Below are 18,260 nucleotides of genomic sequence, written 5' to 3' on the forward strand. Positions count from 1 at the left end.
AACAATAAAAGACCTGAAATATTTCAGTTGGTGTGCAATGAATCCTAAAATATATGAAAGTTTAATTTTTATCATTACATTATGGAAAATAATGAACTTTTTCACAATATGCAAATTTTTTGAGAAGGACCTGTATAAGTATTTTCTGTGACACTTCAGTTTAAGGACCAATTCTCACATCAAGTAGTTGCTTACAAGCACGCCTATTACTGTAACATTGGCTGTTTATTAGCACTTATATAAATCACATATTAATGGCATGTGGTATATTAATAAGCAGGCAATTAGGAGGTTACTGAGGCAAAAGTTGAAGTTAATAGTTAGTGAAAATTGGACCTAAATATAAAGTGTGACCAATTTTTCATTAACAGTTTGATTTTTTTTCACCCTTTTCCACCTTTAATGTAATATATTGAAACCAACAAAGTTTAAGTCATAATCAAATAGAAAGTTTTAATGAAAAAGAAAGGTAGATTACAAAAAATAGCCTTTTTCCTCAAGTGTGTATGTGCCTCAACTGATACTTTGTTGAAACAACTTGGGCTTTTACTGTAGCAGTGATTTCAGAGTGTTTTCTTTGTGCAGCTCTCTTCACGTCTTCCATATGTCTGTATTTTTCAATTGGATTTAGGTCTGGGCTCTGATGGGACTTTCCAACATGTTCCCATTCTTCTTCTGAAGTCATTCCTTCAGTGATTTTTGTCAAGGTTATTATCATGCTGGGTTACACTTTATTTCAATAATCCACTTTATACTATAAGTTATTTGTCAATTAACTCTCATTTTTTTGCAGGTACCTGTTAATGAACTCCCATTAGAGTATTAGTAGACTATTAGGTTAGGGTTAGTAGAATAAGTTGGTATGTACTTGCAAAAAAAAAAAAAAAATAATAATAATAATCAATAGAATGTCTCTCAAAAGAAAGTGCAGATATTATGCAGACAATCTACTAATACTCTAATGACTGCTAGTTTTTAGCAGTGGACTATCAAAATAAAGTGTTACCTTCTGCTGAAAGATTCCTCTTCTTCTTCAGTTTTTTAATGGAGGCCTGCAGGTTTTGTGTCTTGTTTTGTCACTAACCATGATTCTTCTATCTTGTGTAATGTGCACTGTGAGGGAAGCAGTCCTAGAGCATGATGCAGCACCACCATCATTCATGGAGGATACGGTGTTGTTTGGGTGATGAGCAGTCTTGTTTTTGTGCCAAATGTACCGTTTAAAATGATGGCCTAAAAGTTCAATTTGGTTTCATCAGACCATAAAAATGTGTGTGTGTGTGTGAGAGAGAGCGTAATGGCTTCTGTCTGGCCCAGACATATGGGGAATACAGGATATTATTGTCACATGCAGCAAACGACCAGAACTCGTTCCTGCGGCTCTTCTCATGCTAGTCCCTCGGCAGTGTTTTTCATCTTGTTTTTGAGACTCTCTCTTCTTTGCGATGTCATTGTTGTACCCTATTGTCTCCACTTGTTGACGATGGCCTTCACAGAATCCCATGGCACATCTAATGTTTTGGAAAGACACTTGTACCCTCCTTCTGACAGGCACATCTTCATAATGAGATTCCTCACACCCTCTGTAAGCTCTTTTTGTGGGCTTCAGCAATAAGATGCGTTCAAGATGATGCTAAGTAGATCCTATAGAAACCACTGATTTTTATTCAAGGTTTGTGTAAAAGCATGCAATTATAACAGGATTGTGTAGACTTTCTATAGCCACCAGTCCTTACGCAGGACACGGTATATTGGTGTTTGTGCAGCTGATAGTGTGCTTTGGTGAGTACAGGCATCCAATCTGCATTCAGAGCACTCTATATAATTGATCATTATAATACAAAACCGTGACCGATTTGTAGCTGCTGTCAATTAAACTAACAAATGTGTTTAATCTCCAACAATATAATGACCCACTCCTTACATAAGCATTTAATCAAGACATCAAAAGGGTTGCATCTGACTGCAAAGATGAACCATCCTGCTGCCCTGCAGGTTACAGTGAACGCCGGCGGCACGTCTCAGTGTGTTATGCAGATGAAACTTCAGTTTATAATCATGATAGATATCGATCATACACCTGTGTCGTAATCACATTGTCCCTGTTAAGGAGAGGAACCTCTGACATTATGTCAGCATTTGCACTATAATTAAAAGAAACAGCATGAAAAGGAATGCAGTGTATCTGATTGCCATGAATTTTCATTCATAATGTTTGCACTCATTCACTTTACACACACACACTAATGCAAACACACCACACACACACTAATGCAGTGTAATTTAAGATGTTTATCCTGTCATCCAAGGTTCAAACAATTTGTGAAACAATGTTTTAGAGATTTAGTCCATAACTGATGAATACTGTTACTATGCAGCTTAGGCGGACATGGATACTGTTGAAAGAGCAGGAACAGCTCATCTCGTCAGGGCCGTGCACAAACATTTTGAGGGGCAGTGGCCCAAACCCCAAAAAAAGGGGCGCTTAGGGTTCTTGTTATTACACATTATCCAGTTGTTACAAATATACACTACCAGTCAAAAGTTTTTGAAGATGTTTAATGTTTTTTAAAGAAGCCTCTTCTGCTCATCAATGCTGCATTTATTTGAACCAAAAAAACAGTTGAATTCTGATTTTTTTTTTTTTCAAATAACTGATTTCTATTTCTATTTATAAATGTAATTTATTTCTGTGATGTGCAGCTGTATTTTCAGCATCATTACTCCAGTCTTCAGTGTCACATGATCTTCAGAAATCATTCTAATATGATGATTTACTGCTCAAGAAACATTTCTGATTATTAATATTATTATTATCATCAATATTTAAAACAGCTGAATAGATTTTTTTCAGGATTCTTTGATGAATGGAAATATCCAAAGATCAGCATTTATACACTGTAACATTCAAAAGTCAGTATATTGGAAACAAATTATAGAAATAAATACTATTATTTAACAAGGATGCTTTAAATTGATCAAAATGATTACCCCTTTAGGTAACACTTTATAATAACTGCACGCTATTAATCATTAGTTAAGCATTAGGAAACAGTTAATTCATCATTTATAAAGCATTAATAGACATTAATAAGCAGTTTATAAATACAGATATAAATGCTTTATACTTGATTTAAAAGCATATCTATAATGTATTTAATAATTGTTTTTTTCATACTTTATTAATGATCAATTTATCATTTCTAAATGAAGTATAGCATTATTTACACACCAGTTATAAAGGAGTTGTCAGTGGTTCATAAGATCACTTAGAAATTGTAAGTAAATGATTAATAAACTATTTAAATGTGCATTCATACATCTTATTATTCAGACATATAGTAATAGTTACTTAGAGTGTTAATAAATGATTTATTAACATGTATTTCTACTGTAATCCAGGGTAAATTCAGGTAGTTATAAAACGTATGTAGTTGTTAGTTAACTATTATTGTGAGCTCATCTAAAGTGAGGACTATTTATGCCTTGTAAAGCTTTTACAAATGAGATTTTAAAGGCTGGTTAATATTTCTATGTTCTGTATCACTGTGTTGTGTTTGTTTCCTTTTCCTGTTTAGAAGATAACTGAGCCTTTAAATATCCTTTATAAATGCTTTACAAGGCATAACTAGTCCACACTTTAGATGAGCTCACATAAATAGTTAACTAACCACTACTAAATGCTTTATAAATACCTGAATTTACTACATTTACTTACAATTTCTTGTGATCTTATGAATCACTGGCAACTCCTAAATAACTGGTCTGTAAATAATGCTATACTTCATTGAGAAATGATAAATTGATCATGAATAAAGTATGACAATAAAGTTATTAAACACATTATAGATATGCTTTTAAATCAATGAATAAAGCATTTATATCTGTATTTATAAACTACTTATTAATGTCTATTAATGCTTTATAAATTATGAATTATCTGTTTACTAATGCTTAATTAATGATTAATAGTGTGCAGTTATTATAAAGTGTTACCCGACTTTATAATGAATGAAGAATTTATAATGTTACAAAAGATTTCTATTTCAGATAAATGCTGTTCTTCTGAACTTTCTATTCATCAAAGAAACCTGAAAACAATTTACTCAGCTGTTTTCAACATTATACTAACAATAAATGTTTTTGAGCAGCAAATAAGAATATTAGAATTAATTCTGAAGGATTGTGTGACTGGAGTAATGATGCTAAAAATTCAGATTTGAAATCACAGGAATAAATTACATTTTAAAATATATTCAAATAGAATATTAAATAGAATAAAATGGTAAAAAATATTTCAGAATGTTCCTGTTTTTGCTGTATTTTGGATCAAATAAATGCAGGCTTGGTGAGCAGAAGAGACTTCTTTAAAAAAAAAAAAAACATTAAAAATCTTACTGTTCAAAACCGTTTGACTGGTAGTGTACAATTAAAAGAGAAGACAGCACTGTAATCATGTCAGACTTAGAGTGGGCTCTCCCTCACTCTCTGAACCTGCTTCTGCCTCATCTTCAGTGCAAGCATAAGTATTAGACATTTAATTTAATATTATACATACAAGTGATTATAATGGGAAATATACTTAATAGCAATAATTAAAGTGTGACAAACAGCTAAATATTCTATATGATGATTTACCTTATGGTTTGCCGGAGCTTTTAATTCATGCTCTTTCTCTCTCTTTCTCTTTTTTGTGAAGGCATTGTTTTTTTCTACAAAGTGTGCCAACAACAGCACATTTGGTGTTACTTATATTAGATCTGATCATGTACAATAGTATGATTAGACAGTCTAAGACTGTGGATATTCTGTACGAGTTATTACGACTTTTAGAAGACCGACAGAAATACAAAAACAAACTACCAAATTATTAATTCAGCAGATCAACCACTGACTTTAATGTGGATAGCAAAGCATCTACCTGTTAATGCAACTACCTTCAGGAAAACAGTCTTCTCCAGAGAGGGCACACAGATTGTGAGTGATGCCGCTTTGAGCTGGGGTGATAGCGGGGGTGGGTTTGGTGAGAGGGGCACCTCACGCCCTGTGTGTGGCCCTGCATCTCATCATGTTCATCCACACTAATGCAATGTCATTTCAGATGCTTATCTTAAATATCATGCTCTCACCTCTTATCCAATAAGAACAGTGACTGCATGTAACAAATACTTTTTCTATTATTCTATTATAATGAATTCATTATTTGTTTTGAAGTCATTATCTGTGCCTTTTTGAGGAAGTTGTTGAGCTTTGGGCACAGCCCTGGTGTGTGTATTGAGAGGAGAAAGGGCCCGGCGCTGCACCCTGAGGTGCCCCAGTGCCTGCTCGGGATCTGGTGATTCACCGTGTCAAGTGCGTCTCTAGTCCGATGATTATTTGGAGGCAGCTCTCAGCAGGGTTTCACTCACTGACAAAAGAAGACTAAAGTCCTAGCTACCTGCAGATCGTTTCTTTGTGTTCTTTGCATCTGAAACAGTCCTGTAAGTATCCAGAAACTACATACAGCCAAAATGATTCTAAATGAGAGTTGCATATGATTTAGTGCAGAATGATGCTCGCCAGAGTGATTTTATCAGAGCTGCGGGCCGGTCGAGTGAGATATTGCTCAGGGACCGTTATGCAGGTTGGCAGACCACAGTGTTGTTTGCCTTTAATGGGTGCAGAGGAGGCATTCTAATGTCTGCCTTTGGCTCTCTCCCTGTCTTCCCACTTCCCACCCTGATGCTGTCGCTCTCTCTCTGTCACACTTCACATCACGGATTCAGGGAAATGGTCAATGTGGACAATGGTTCTTCAGCCGCATCTTTGCCCCCCCATGCATCCGAAGTGAGAGAGCTCTGCAGGGAGCTGGAGTTTGGAGACTAATCTGAGACTCCATCACGCATGACTCATCTGCTCATGCAGATTCCACATGACGAGATGCGCTGTTCTTGCTCTTTCAACAGTATCCATGTCAGCCTAAGCTGCATAGTAACAGTCTTATCCATCAGTTATGGACTAGATAGACTAAATCTCTAAAACATTGTTGCAGAAAAATGCTGAACCTCGGATGACACCCACAGTCGCATCTGTTTTGATCTGCCTGCCAATGTAATGTAATGCTGCCTTGTTTCTTAACACGAATGCTGAGGTGCTTCTTATACAGCGCTTTAACACATTGGGCACATGCGCTCGCAATGCAAAGGCTGTTCCAAAAGATATCTTGCTTTGGTCAATTCTAAGAAACAATTTCATGGTAAAACAATTGCAAAATCTATTTGGGAAGCACGTGCATGCATACAGCTAGGATCCATTCAAGTTCATTAAAATAAACGTAATTTTAATAAACTTCTTTAAAGGGAAGTTTCTTTAAATGGCTTAATTAACGTAAATGATGTCTCTTACTGAAATATGTAGTAGAAAACCCATGAAAGATTTGCATTATTTAAAAAAATCCACATAGTTGTATACATATTTTGGACTATTGGGGGCCCCATTATTTCAATGACGTCAAAAGCTGCTCAATGTGGCATTGTATCAGTATTCTGAAGTGTGTTGCGGTAAAATTAACAACAGAAAGCACCAGTAGCTCACCGAGTGCAACCATTTGACGTCATTGAAATAATGGCGCCCTCATAGTCCAAAATATGTATAAAACGATATGGGGTTTTTAAATAACATAAATTTTTCATGGGTTTTCTACTAAATATTTCAGTAAGAGACATAATTTTCGTTATTTTAAGCCAAACGAGTCTTAATACTCAGGGTTCCCTTTAAATCTGTTTGACCACATTATTTATTGATTGATTGATTCGATTGATTGCCGTATGGGACCTACACAAAACCCTACACTAAAGCTTACCAATCTTGTTAACAAAAGCTATAGCGTGAAACAAAAACACATTTGCTGAAGCAACTATGCTGTTCTAGAAATAATTGAACAAGTCTTTCAGCTCTGTTATCATGACTTGTGTTTGCACTCGAGCGCTTCACATCACTAGTGCAGGGCTGTACCGGGTGCACGACAGAGCAAGTTTACAATTGCAGAAATGCCACACGTATGAAACTGGGTATGTGATGCAAACATCAAAATGCATTAGTTTACAAATCATGCACTATGGTAAGAGTGTTTTGAGCTCATTACGTAGTCTAGTATTGTGTGAGGAAGTGTGCAAAAATAAATGAATTGATAATCTGCCTTCTGTATTCATAATGTGTGTGAAAGGGAATAAACATAATTGGTGTTTTACTGCCACTAGTGTTCATTTTTGCAACAATGTAGCTAGAGGCATGTTATTGAGCCTATGCTACACACTGTGCAGCACAATCAGAGACCCATTCCTAATATTCTAGGTATATTACTCTGCTCCTGATGAGCTAACAAACATTTCCATATTGACCACCTTAATTGACAAGCATTTTGAGTCTGTCAGAACTCATTTTCCACATTTCATACCATATGGACTGTGCATGAGGATGAGAGAGGCTAATCCATTGAGTGGATGAAGGCTCTGTGCTTGGCAGGCCATGAAAAGAATGGGAGGGATTGACAGAGCCTGTGTAGTCAGTCTATCTGGAGAGATTCGCCTTTGAAATGCCTGAACACAAGACAAGACCCCCCTCAAGGCAGGATTTATTGACATCTGAATCTGTTGTCACCTACGCTTGAAAACTCCATCAGTCACTATGCTGTGGGGGCAAACAGTTTTAGCCTATCAAAACGCACCACAAATACCAGTGAGTCATCGCAGCACACCAGCGTCTGAGGGCTTCTCGAAGTTATCTGCACAACAGAACACACCGCTGGGGTCTAATACCCTCGTTCTGTTCAAAGATGCCTCATCGAGAGGATCTCACTCATTTTGGAGGTCGTCATGTAAAACTGAAGGCCTGGACGTCGTGAAAGGTCTAAGATGCACTGGTGTCTTGATCCTTCTACCCTGAAATACATAAGAAATGGAGTTTTGCCTGAAAAATGAAGCCTGTTTTTTTGCATTGTGACATTATGTTCAAAATGTGTTTTAATGGCTTTCCACTTTTATTTTAAAATGTGATCCATGCCCTCGGTTCTTGCTTGTCCACGGGCCAAAACTAAATGAGGCTGTGGCTCTGACACAGACAGATGGCATTAAGGCGAAGGAAGTTTGTCAGTTTCACTTTAGATGTGTCATCTTCGAGAGTATTCATGTATTATATAACCAGCCACAGTCTATCCAAACTCACTGTTCCTATGAAAATAGTCGACATCTAAATGAAAGTGTAGACAGGATGTGAAAAATCGTAACATAATGGGCATATATATTTATTTGAGGTGCAGGAGATGTTGGTTTGTTTGTGCAAGACGTGTGAAGTGAAACCTACTGGGGAAAAAATGAATCACAATGCACAGAAACTATAACATACATCTCAGAAATCTGTTCTGGTTCATTTTTTGCCATGTACAGTATTTCACTTCCTTGCATTAATTCTTAAAATAACTTGTAAATAACACACTTTGACAACGTTCATAAGTTATTCAACTAAAATTTAGTTTTATGTTCCTGCATTTGAAACCAGGTGCAGTGACTCTTACTCGTAATCTATCGCAGGAAAAACTAAAAGAAGGAAAAAAGAAATTAATGTTATTAGCATTTCTTTTCTCTTTTTTTTCCCTTTTGCATTGTGACATTATTTTTTATGACAGTTTGCAACATTCTCATTACTGAAATGCATTTGCATTTAGAGTTGTGTTTTATTGTAATACAGTAAGTAGTGTAATGAGGTTCTAATAATAATCACCAAGAAATACAAATGCAAAATGTGCTTAACTGTCGTACCAATGTAAAAGTATCTGTAATGTAATGTTTTGGTGAGACAGAGCCTGATATTTTCTTCTTCTACACTGCGCCCAGAGGAAGAGCCGGAGAGACATGTATCTGGCTCTCCTCTGATTTGCCTGCGCTCAGCTGATGGCGCAGGGGGCCTGACGCAGAAAATTTGTGTCAGAGATGTCTCCGCAGCTCAGACTCCATTTGCCCGGCCTATCGCTTCCCATCAGCCCCTCTTCAATTGATGGCTGTCAGCGGTGTGCTGAGCCTGCATTTCCCTCGCCTGCCAACAGAGCCAAGGTTAGCAGTCCTCACATCATCACAGCTGACCGGCCACCGTCGCCAGCGGCTGCAGACGGATGACAGAGATCTGTTTGTAAATATGACACACTATTTGATTGCACAAACACACAGTCCTGGGAATCGCTGCGTCCGCTGCACGCCCATATTATGCTACCAGTTCATTGTTTTATTTAGGAGTGTGCCAGAATTAGTGCTCGACCGATATATCGCCAAGGCCGATATATCAGCCGATATTTGGCATTTTTCAAATACTGGTATCGGCCAATAAGAGGCGGGACTTTTATTTTGACGGCGCTGAGAGCGGCAGCACCTGAGCAGGCAGCACCTGTGTGCTCACATTCTCCCTCTTGTTCACCGTCGTCGCTAACAGTTCTGTCTAATACGGAGAGAAGTCTGTCTTATAATCAGATAGAACTGTTAAACAAGGGAATTAAAATGTATACAAAATGTATTATAACGATTGCTTTTATATTATTAGTAATAGAAAGGCAAACATTGTAATACTTTCTCGTTTGCCGTCAGCATTTAGCAAATAGGATTTGCGTCATTTAAAAAAAAACTTTGAATGGCTAATGAAAATTTAATTTCACAAACCTTGCAAACTTAGTCGAATCCAGCTGTGAGATCTTGTGAAGTGTGCATTTATATCCAGCATGATCGTGTGTTCTCTGCATGACTTTCGGTCCGTGCAAATTGAATGCTTTAAACATTAAATTCATGATTTAAAATTTGCCCTCTGTCATATTCATGTAATTTTTTCTGTGTGCTGTATGTAAAATGAGTGTTACCTTGGCTTTATTTGAAAAAATATGATTCCCAATGCACACAAACTTCCCAGAATACTGAGTGACCTGTTGGTTACAGTTTACTTCCTTTTTAATTATATTTTTATTAAATATGTATTTGTAAAAGTATAAGTATGTTTATTTAACAAATTAATTTTTAATCCATTTTCAAATTATTTCAAATTAGTTAAATATTAATTAAAATAAATACAATTATATCTGCTTTATATCAGCCATCGGCCACCCTGCTTTCCAGAATATCGGCATCGGCTGTCAAAAAAACAATATCGGTCAACCACTAGCTAGAATACATGGTATACTGTACATTGCTGCAGCTCCGTTTTAGTTCCTGTCTCTTTAAAGCCCACCTTTCTAAAAAACCCAATCTGCTCTGATTGGTCAGAAAGGGTGGAAATGGGACACCCCCTACCATGATTAAGTTTCATCTCCTGAGGCGTCATGAGCAGCTGTAAACAGGTTTATATCTATGGAAACTATGGCATTGGTATTACAATAGGGTTTTTTTTTTGTGTGTGTCTGTAGGCGGGCATTATGCAAATATTTACCATGGTGACAGTTTAATGACAGGACTACAAACGATGCATTTTAGGTAACTTTGCTGATTTTTTACATGCTAAAACAGCTATATTACACACTGAAGGAAAGCTGAACTCAAACAGGTGTCCTTTAAGGGAAATTCTAGCTGCAGATTATCTGTGATTAAAGAGAAAGCCAAACATTTATCTCATTTATCTTGACAGCTGTTGTCATAGTGTTAATGAACACAGTGCTGTTAATAAGGAGTAGACCAGTCTAACATTTTCCTTCTGTTTTGGCCTGTAATTGAATCATTTAACTACATTGGGAGTTGCTGAAATGTTAATGAACAAATTTTCATTAGACAAAATCAAAAGTGTATATATGGTATTAAACACTGAAGCTTGCAACTTGCAAGGACTGTTGAGTTTTTTGGCAGTGTGACATAATTTTTTTTCCTTCTATTTTTTATATTACCTAATGTTATACTGAATGAGTGTCGTCAGTAGCATGGTAAATTTGTATTTAATTACGATTCCTAATTGCCATGAAGAAAAATGTACATTGGCATGCAAAATCACGCACTGTGGCTTAATTGTCACAACGTTATACTGCAGAAATGGTCCTAAAATGTCCCTCATTTTCTTTGTGCAGAATATAATGTTTATGTTAATTTATGAGCCAGACATTTTCCAAACAAACCCCAATTTTAATCAACCATGCAGATAGTTGTGAATCCAGAATCTGGAAGATTTCCAGCCGCTCCAAACTCTACAGCAGAGTAACAGACATCATGTCCTGTATTCAGTCATGATTCCTTGATCCTCTTGTTATCTTCTTCTTCTTTAGTTTTTATGGGCAGTTGGCAAACAGCTTCCGGGAGTGTGGAGTAAGGATCTATAACACTACATTCCTCTTGCTCCCCATGTGTCATGTGGTCATTGGTTGATTTGGTCATGTGGTTCTCAGTTCTGTTCTGTGATTGGGTCATTGTCTTGATTGTTTACAGGAGTTCCTTGTTCAGTCATTAGTCTTGTGTATAAATATCCCTCACGTTTCATCGTCCGTTGTCTAGCGTTGTTCCTCCTGTAACCACATTTATTTATATTTTTGGGTTTCATTAAATCTGCACATGGGCTCTACTTCAACTTGCATCATAAGGATACATTATAAGCATTTAATGAAAATACTTAATAAAACTGTTTTAATGCAAAATATTTTTCCTGTAGTAAGAAGGCGCTCAAGACTGTGATATATTGTGAATATAGTCACTGTGCTGCATTTCTGCTTCATAATGCCTTCAGCAGTAACAGGATATTCACTATATAGCACTGCCTCTTATAGCTTAATAGTAAAGGCTAAATACTAAAGAGGCTGAAGGTAATCGATGTGGTCATCGTGTGAAATCTTCAAACTTTTCCAGTTTGTGTTTGTAATAAAGCGAGGTTTTTCATGTTGTATTTCGTTCTTCTCTGCTCGGAGGCGTTTGCTCCTCTGAATGTTGCTGTAGCTCGAACACATGCCTTACATGATGAATAAATCTCACAAATGTTGAAATGGGAGGCTTTTAACCCAGCGTTTCTCTCGACGGTTTGCTGGAGGTCGTTCAGACTTCAGTGGGCGTCTGTGGCTCGGTGTCACAGAAAGCAGCAAACTTGGCACAAGCCTCTGTGTACTTTGGAGTGGACTACTTTTATTTGGTTTTAAATGAATCCTTTTATTTTCATGGAGCAGAAAATGCCAGAGCCGTTGCTAATAAATGACGGCTAGGACAGATTCACGGGCCGAACGACAATAACAAGCAAACAGAACAACTTTTTTTAATTATTTGTTTGTTTACTTACAGTATAATACTGTAAAAAAATGATAAAAAAATGATATTGTTATTATTTGTTATATATTGCATTTCATCTCATGAGAAAACATCTTATATTGCTGCTACTGAACATCCAGTCAAACAAACAGAGACAAATCTCTGATGCCAGTGGAAATAGTTGCTTTTTAGGTTTGTGTATTTTTTCTGTATATCTTTGCAAGAACCAGATAGATCTCTTTCCCAAATAAGACCTTTTTCACTGATCAAACTGAACAGAGTAAAAACAAAAGAAAGATAGTCTTTGAACTGACTCGATAGCTTTACTTTAAGGTGGAAACTTCTTCTGTGTTCTTATCTCAGTCCAAATTACATTCACACTGTGGTTTTAAGGAAAACACTCCATTTGATTAATAATAATAATTTGGTGGAAATCTGCAGGAAGACCTTTAATTTCACTTAGCCATATTGATTTGATTTAAATTTTATTTTGATGAATTGCACAGCCTTTAATTACAGTATTTAATGATTAACTTTTCATCAGCTCGAACCCTCTTCAGTTCCACCTTGTTTGGGAGACTAAATCGTCATCATTCACTCACCCCCACGTCATTCCAAACTGGGAGCCCCTCGACTTCCACTGTACACTGAGACATTTCTCAAAATACCTCCTGTACAGGGTTGGAAGGGTGAGTAAATGACAGAGTGTTCTCTTTATAGGTGAAAGAATGTTTTAAAGTGGGATAAGAGAAAGTGTTCAATCCTTAAAACATGACACAGCTGGGTCACATCAGCTACAAGCGTCCCGTGGCCCGACATACTGCAGGACAAGCGCTTTGGAAATGGCTGGATGGGTCACATCTGAAGTCAAATTTCAGATTGACACCAGCGCTCCATGTCACTGTCGTTCAGATCGCTGCTGAAGCTGTTTATGAGATGGATGTCAGAGATTGTTTGGATCTGTCAGCACTGTGATTTCTCTTAGATTCGTGTCATCTTCAGCTGCTGTCCTGATGCACTGGGATCCAAACCCGCTCATTCTTCATGTTAACTAGATGAAAGCGGCTCGTGTGCTGAATGTGAATGCCGCTGTGGAATAGCACTCCACATGGCGGGCGAGTCGGCAGCGGTACATGTGTGTGGTGGGTGGATGTACAGGAAAGTGTTGCTTGTTAGTGTGATTTCCTCTGCGGTACTACAGCGGTGAGTCAGGACCAGAAGCATCATAGTGTGGCGCTTCAAAATCTGCCTTCTGTTTGGACAAATGTCCTCTTTTCTGCATGGATCTGTGCAGACACAGTACTGGCATGTTTCACATCCTTTGTTTCATAACATCACTTTCAAATGAATTACAGGATCAAATCCAAGATGTAGGTTGTCCTTGCTAAATATAGTCTAGCATTGGCAGGACAGTTACTGAGAGGAGAAAACATGATTTCCTTGCCTTTGCCACATATCCAACAGACGTAAATAAGTTTCCGGATTATTTTTGTGAGCAGTGCCTTAAATATATAGGCTACTGAACTTGTTTGTGGACACAAAAACACCATGTATGTGATCTGATTATTTTGATAAAGCTCAGTGTAATGCTGAAATGATTCAGATCTGCAGCTGTGAGGACGGCTGTTGCTAGGCTGTTGTGAGATGGTTGTCCAGCGGCTGTGTGCTTGACGGATGTTTGAGGGCTCTGGCTGAAATACCCTCAGTCCCTGTGATACTCACTCCAGAGGAGAGCGTTCCATAGTCTGTTTCATATGTGCACGTCACTTGGCATGTTACCTGTAATCCAGCTTCAAATCATGAATGTCAAGACTCAAAATGAACATCTAGTGAATTTTAAGACATAATGTCTGCTAAGTAATTGTTACTTTTACTGTTTATCATCTGTTTGCACAGACTAAGCAATATGTCAGAATCAACACAGGTGAAATATATTTCTGTATGTAATTATGCAGGAAATATTAAACACAAGCGTACTGTATATATGGGATAATAAGCAGAAATTAATTCAAATTCAGGATACAACAAATACTGTGATATAAGCCTAAAACTATATTGCATTAAAATTCAAGATCAAGAAGGTCTTGCTTAGAAAAAAATAATAATAATGTTTTAAGCCCATACGCAACAGCCAGAGTTATTTCCCTGGATAAGTTACTTTTCTGATGCAGCTGTTAAATCATGTGCATTAAGTTACTAAAAAAAAACTACTTCTAATAATAATAATAATAATAATAATAATAATAATAATAAAAATAGCCACACTTGTTTGGGGACCAATTTTGCTGCTTATTCATATTTAGTAAGGCAGTTGTTAGGTTTGGGTATTGGGTTTAGGATTAAGGGATCTAAAATATGATCATGCAGAATAAGTACTAATAAACAGCCAGTATGCTAGTACGATGCATGCTAATGATCAACTAGTTAATAGTGAAAATCGATCCCTAAACTAAAGTATTAGTTTTATTCTGGTGTCAGACTGCAAAGAGAGTTTAGTTGACAACTGGTTTATAAACGCGTCCCATTACAGATCTTACAAAATGTGAAAATAAAGGGGTCCTGATTCACATTGCCTTCCTAAATGTGTGTGATGAGCAGCAGACATGCAGTTTGTGTGGAGCAGCATTTACTGTGAACCAAACCACTCACAGCTATATCACCATTTCAAGTTCATTTTGATTAATTGTACAGCCCTATTTATTTATTTTAATTTTCCATTTTTATAATTCAAATAATTTGTATCTTTTTTATTGACTCATGAACCCCCTGCAGTTCCCTTGTGAACCCTTAGGTGCTCCCGAACCCTGTTTGTGTGTTTGTGCAGACGTTATAGTCATGAGGGATGGAAACCATGGGAGAATTTTCAGGTCTGGGTGAACTATTCCTCAAAGGTCTAATCACTCAAGATTTCCCCCCTCTGTGAAGATGAATCTGATCTTTTAGTATGATGTATGACATCAAAGCTGCTGTTCCGCTTCTGCAAGCGTCGGTTTTTGAATGTGTGTGGGATTTGCACATGGAGACAATGAAAATAATTGGGTCTGTCCTTACATAAAGCAATCGTTTGGCCTCAGAAGACTTTGTCATTTTTTTAAATACAGCAACATCACAGTACTTAGAAAATCCATTTTAAAAAGTTACAGGCCAGATATATTCCCGTAATGGAACTGAAATTACACAATCCAAGAAATATTTTCTGTTTTCACTCATCATAGAGAAGAATAATTTATGCACATCAGAATGTATGAACTGTGTATGTTTGTAGTAATACATAAATAACTCATAATAATAATAATAATAATAATAATAATAATAATAATAATAATAATAATAATAAAAAAGGGGATTCAAAATAACTTTACAACTTTAAAACGTAGGCCCTGTGGCTATTTGCGGCCAGTAGTCACTTGTGTTTGCATATAGCAGTTATATTGTTATTGAATTGAGAGGCTGTAAATGTAATAAACATGCATTTAAAATACAGTGTTTAGTGTTCATTTTCATCTGAAGTGTTATATAACAGGCCATTATAGAGACAGGCTTCCTGGAGTGAGTTTAGGTTAAGTGCATTCCTCAAGGTCATATGTGTTATAGAGCATGTCTGACTACTGCGTAGCTTCAGGCGCTGGCTCATGGCCATCTCTACAGCATCCTCTGAGCCAGCGATCTACATCTTTATCTCAAACATCAGCACAGCCTTTCCCATGATTACACACACAACCTTTACCAGTCGCCTTAACTGTATCTGTGCCAGCGTCCTATCTCTGGCTGAATGAACGGGTCAGATAAATCACACTGAATAGGAGAAATCAATAACCAATCTGGGAGATGATTAATTAGGTAGCAGGGAATGAATTTCCCATCTGTCCAGTTCCAGGTCAGAGTCACAGCGGATTTTGGAAGTGCTTGCTGTGTGATTGAAGTTCTCTGATGGACACTCGTAGAAAGTCACTCATTTGTAAAAGAGGTTAAATAGAAAGGGCTCTGTCTGCATCAGTGTTACAGCTCTCATTCTTTTCTCAGATTCCCTGACTGATTGTCCTAAATAAAGGCCCACTCACACCGAGAACAGTAACTATAATCATAACTGTATTAGCCTCCACACCAACACTCAGTCACTATGTTTATTATAAGTGTGCGCTGCAGTTGTGTATTTAGTCTTAAACGTTCACGTCAAAAGTGGCATTTACATTGGGCCTAGAAGTAGTTGTAGTTCGGGCTAATCAAGTGATTCATAAACAGCTTTGTTTTGCTTTGCGATCCCTTCGGATGTGAGGAGTCGACCCCCTGTCCCCTCTAGTTCTCTCTCACACCTCCAGCTCCGCTGGGGCTGAACGGTACGGTACAGATGTAACCGAGGCTAAGCCAGGCCAGCCTGAGTCTGGTTCTCAGATCTAGTGTCCCTCCTGGATGGTGCTCCCTGGAAATTTTGAAGTTGTGTGACCAGAAGTGGCAGCTCTTTACGTCATGGTGTGAACATCGTCACTTGAGCTCAGTCCACTGCCCGGTTGGTACATAGCTAGAGTTCTTAAAAGAGCATCTCTCAGCAGGGTTAGCCAGGCCATGTCAGTAGCCTCCTCCTGCTTGGATTTTGCCCTTGGACTGGCCAAAGTTATTTTGCACCCTAGACTGCATTATTGAAGGTGTCTTCTGTGTCCAGTCAGCTCATTGTACATCAAGCCTCCTTCCCTCCTCCACATGAATCACCAGAACAGGAGAGGCTTTACCTGTGTCCAGTCCGAACCCTTAGGATCTACGTCCACTGCTCAAGCCTGCCGTTAATCCCCCCAACTAGGGGTCTGCTTCGGTGGTCACAGCAAAGGTGCTGCGGTCAGCTATTGCTCTGGCCTATGAGGCACGTGGAATGGCTTCGCCTCTAGGGGTCAGGGCCCACTCCGCCTGAAGTGTAGCAGGGGTCACCAAACTCAGTCTGAAGGGATGGTGTCCTGCAGAGTTCTGCTTTAACTCTAATAAAACACACCTGAACCAGCTAATCAAGCTCTTACTAGGTAAATTTGAAACTTCCAGACAGGTGTGTTGAGGCAGGAGCTAAACTAAAGTTTGTTGACCCCTGTTCCAAGGCATCTAAGAGTGCTTGCAGGTACTTATAACATGTTTGTGGTGTGGCAGGTTGGTCCTCTCTACACACATTCATTAGATTTTACAGTCCGAACAAGGATTCAAGGATCAAGGCAATGTGTCATGTTGCCACACTTTAGGAATGTCTGTAGCATCTTCCTTCAAACAATTAACATTTTGGACTTCTGTGACATAGGTGCCCATTTAGGGTCTTGCTGGCGTGCCATGCTATGTCACTCAAGATTGGCGTGTTTTCACATGTGCTTCAGACAGAAGCATTCTCATAGCAGCAATGGCAAGATGCAGTATCTGATTCACTTCTCAGGCATCCGGGTAACATATGTAACCTGCAAGGTTATTAAAGTTTTGGATTTTTAAATTAGTTTTATTTTAGTGTCGTTTTCAAATTCGCTATAAAATTCAATTTAGTTTTTGTAAGTTTCATTAATGTTGTTAGTTTTAGTTTAGTTATTTTTTATTTTGTGAACACGTTTTTATTAAGTTTTTATATAGATTAGATTCAGTTTTATTTTCAGTTTTAATTAAAGTTTAGCAGAATTAACAGATCACTTCCAGAGCGCAGGCCAGAGAAAGACTTCGGCATAATTTAGCCTTAGTGAGGCAAACGTCTAGCGACACAAAAAATACAAGAGACACTCACAGCTGATTCTAACAGATCTTGACATTAAACATGTTGCTTGACATACAGTAGCTATATTCAGACAAGAATAAATCATATGGTGCAGTAGATTTTTAAAGGGACAGTTCATCCAAAAATGAAAATTAGCCCATGATTTACTCACGCCATCCTGGGTGTATATGACTTTTTTTTTCTTTCAGACAAATACAATTGGACTTATATAAAATAATCTCCTGGTTCCTCTAAGCTTTATTATGACAGTGAGTGGGTGTTATTTAAAAATAATCCAAAAAAAAAACACAAAAAATCAAAAAAAA

The 18,260-nt window shown here is 37.5% G+C and overlaps 1 protein-coding gene across 1 annotated transcript in view; it reads left to right on the plus strand.

The window, feature by feature from the left end:
• LOC122147388 (X-linked interleukin-1 receptor accessory protein-like 2) overlaps window positions 1-18,260 on the plus strand; it is a 137,077-nt gene that overhangs the window by 85,237 nt on the left and 33,580 nt on the right. The window lies entirely within an intron of this gene.

Source organism: Cyprinus carpio, chromosome A14, assembly GCF_018340385.1.
Source record: "Cyprinus carpio isolate SPL01 chromosome A14, ASM1834038v1, whole genome shotgun sequence".
NCBI classification, from domain to species: domain Eukaryota; kingdom Metazoa; phylum Chordata; class Actinopteri; order Cypriniformes; family Cyprinidae; genus Cyprinus; species Cyprinus carpio.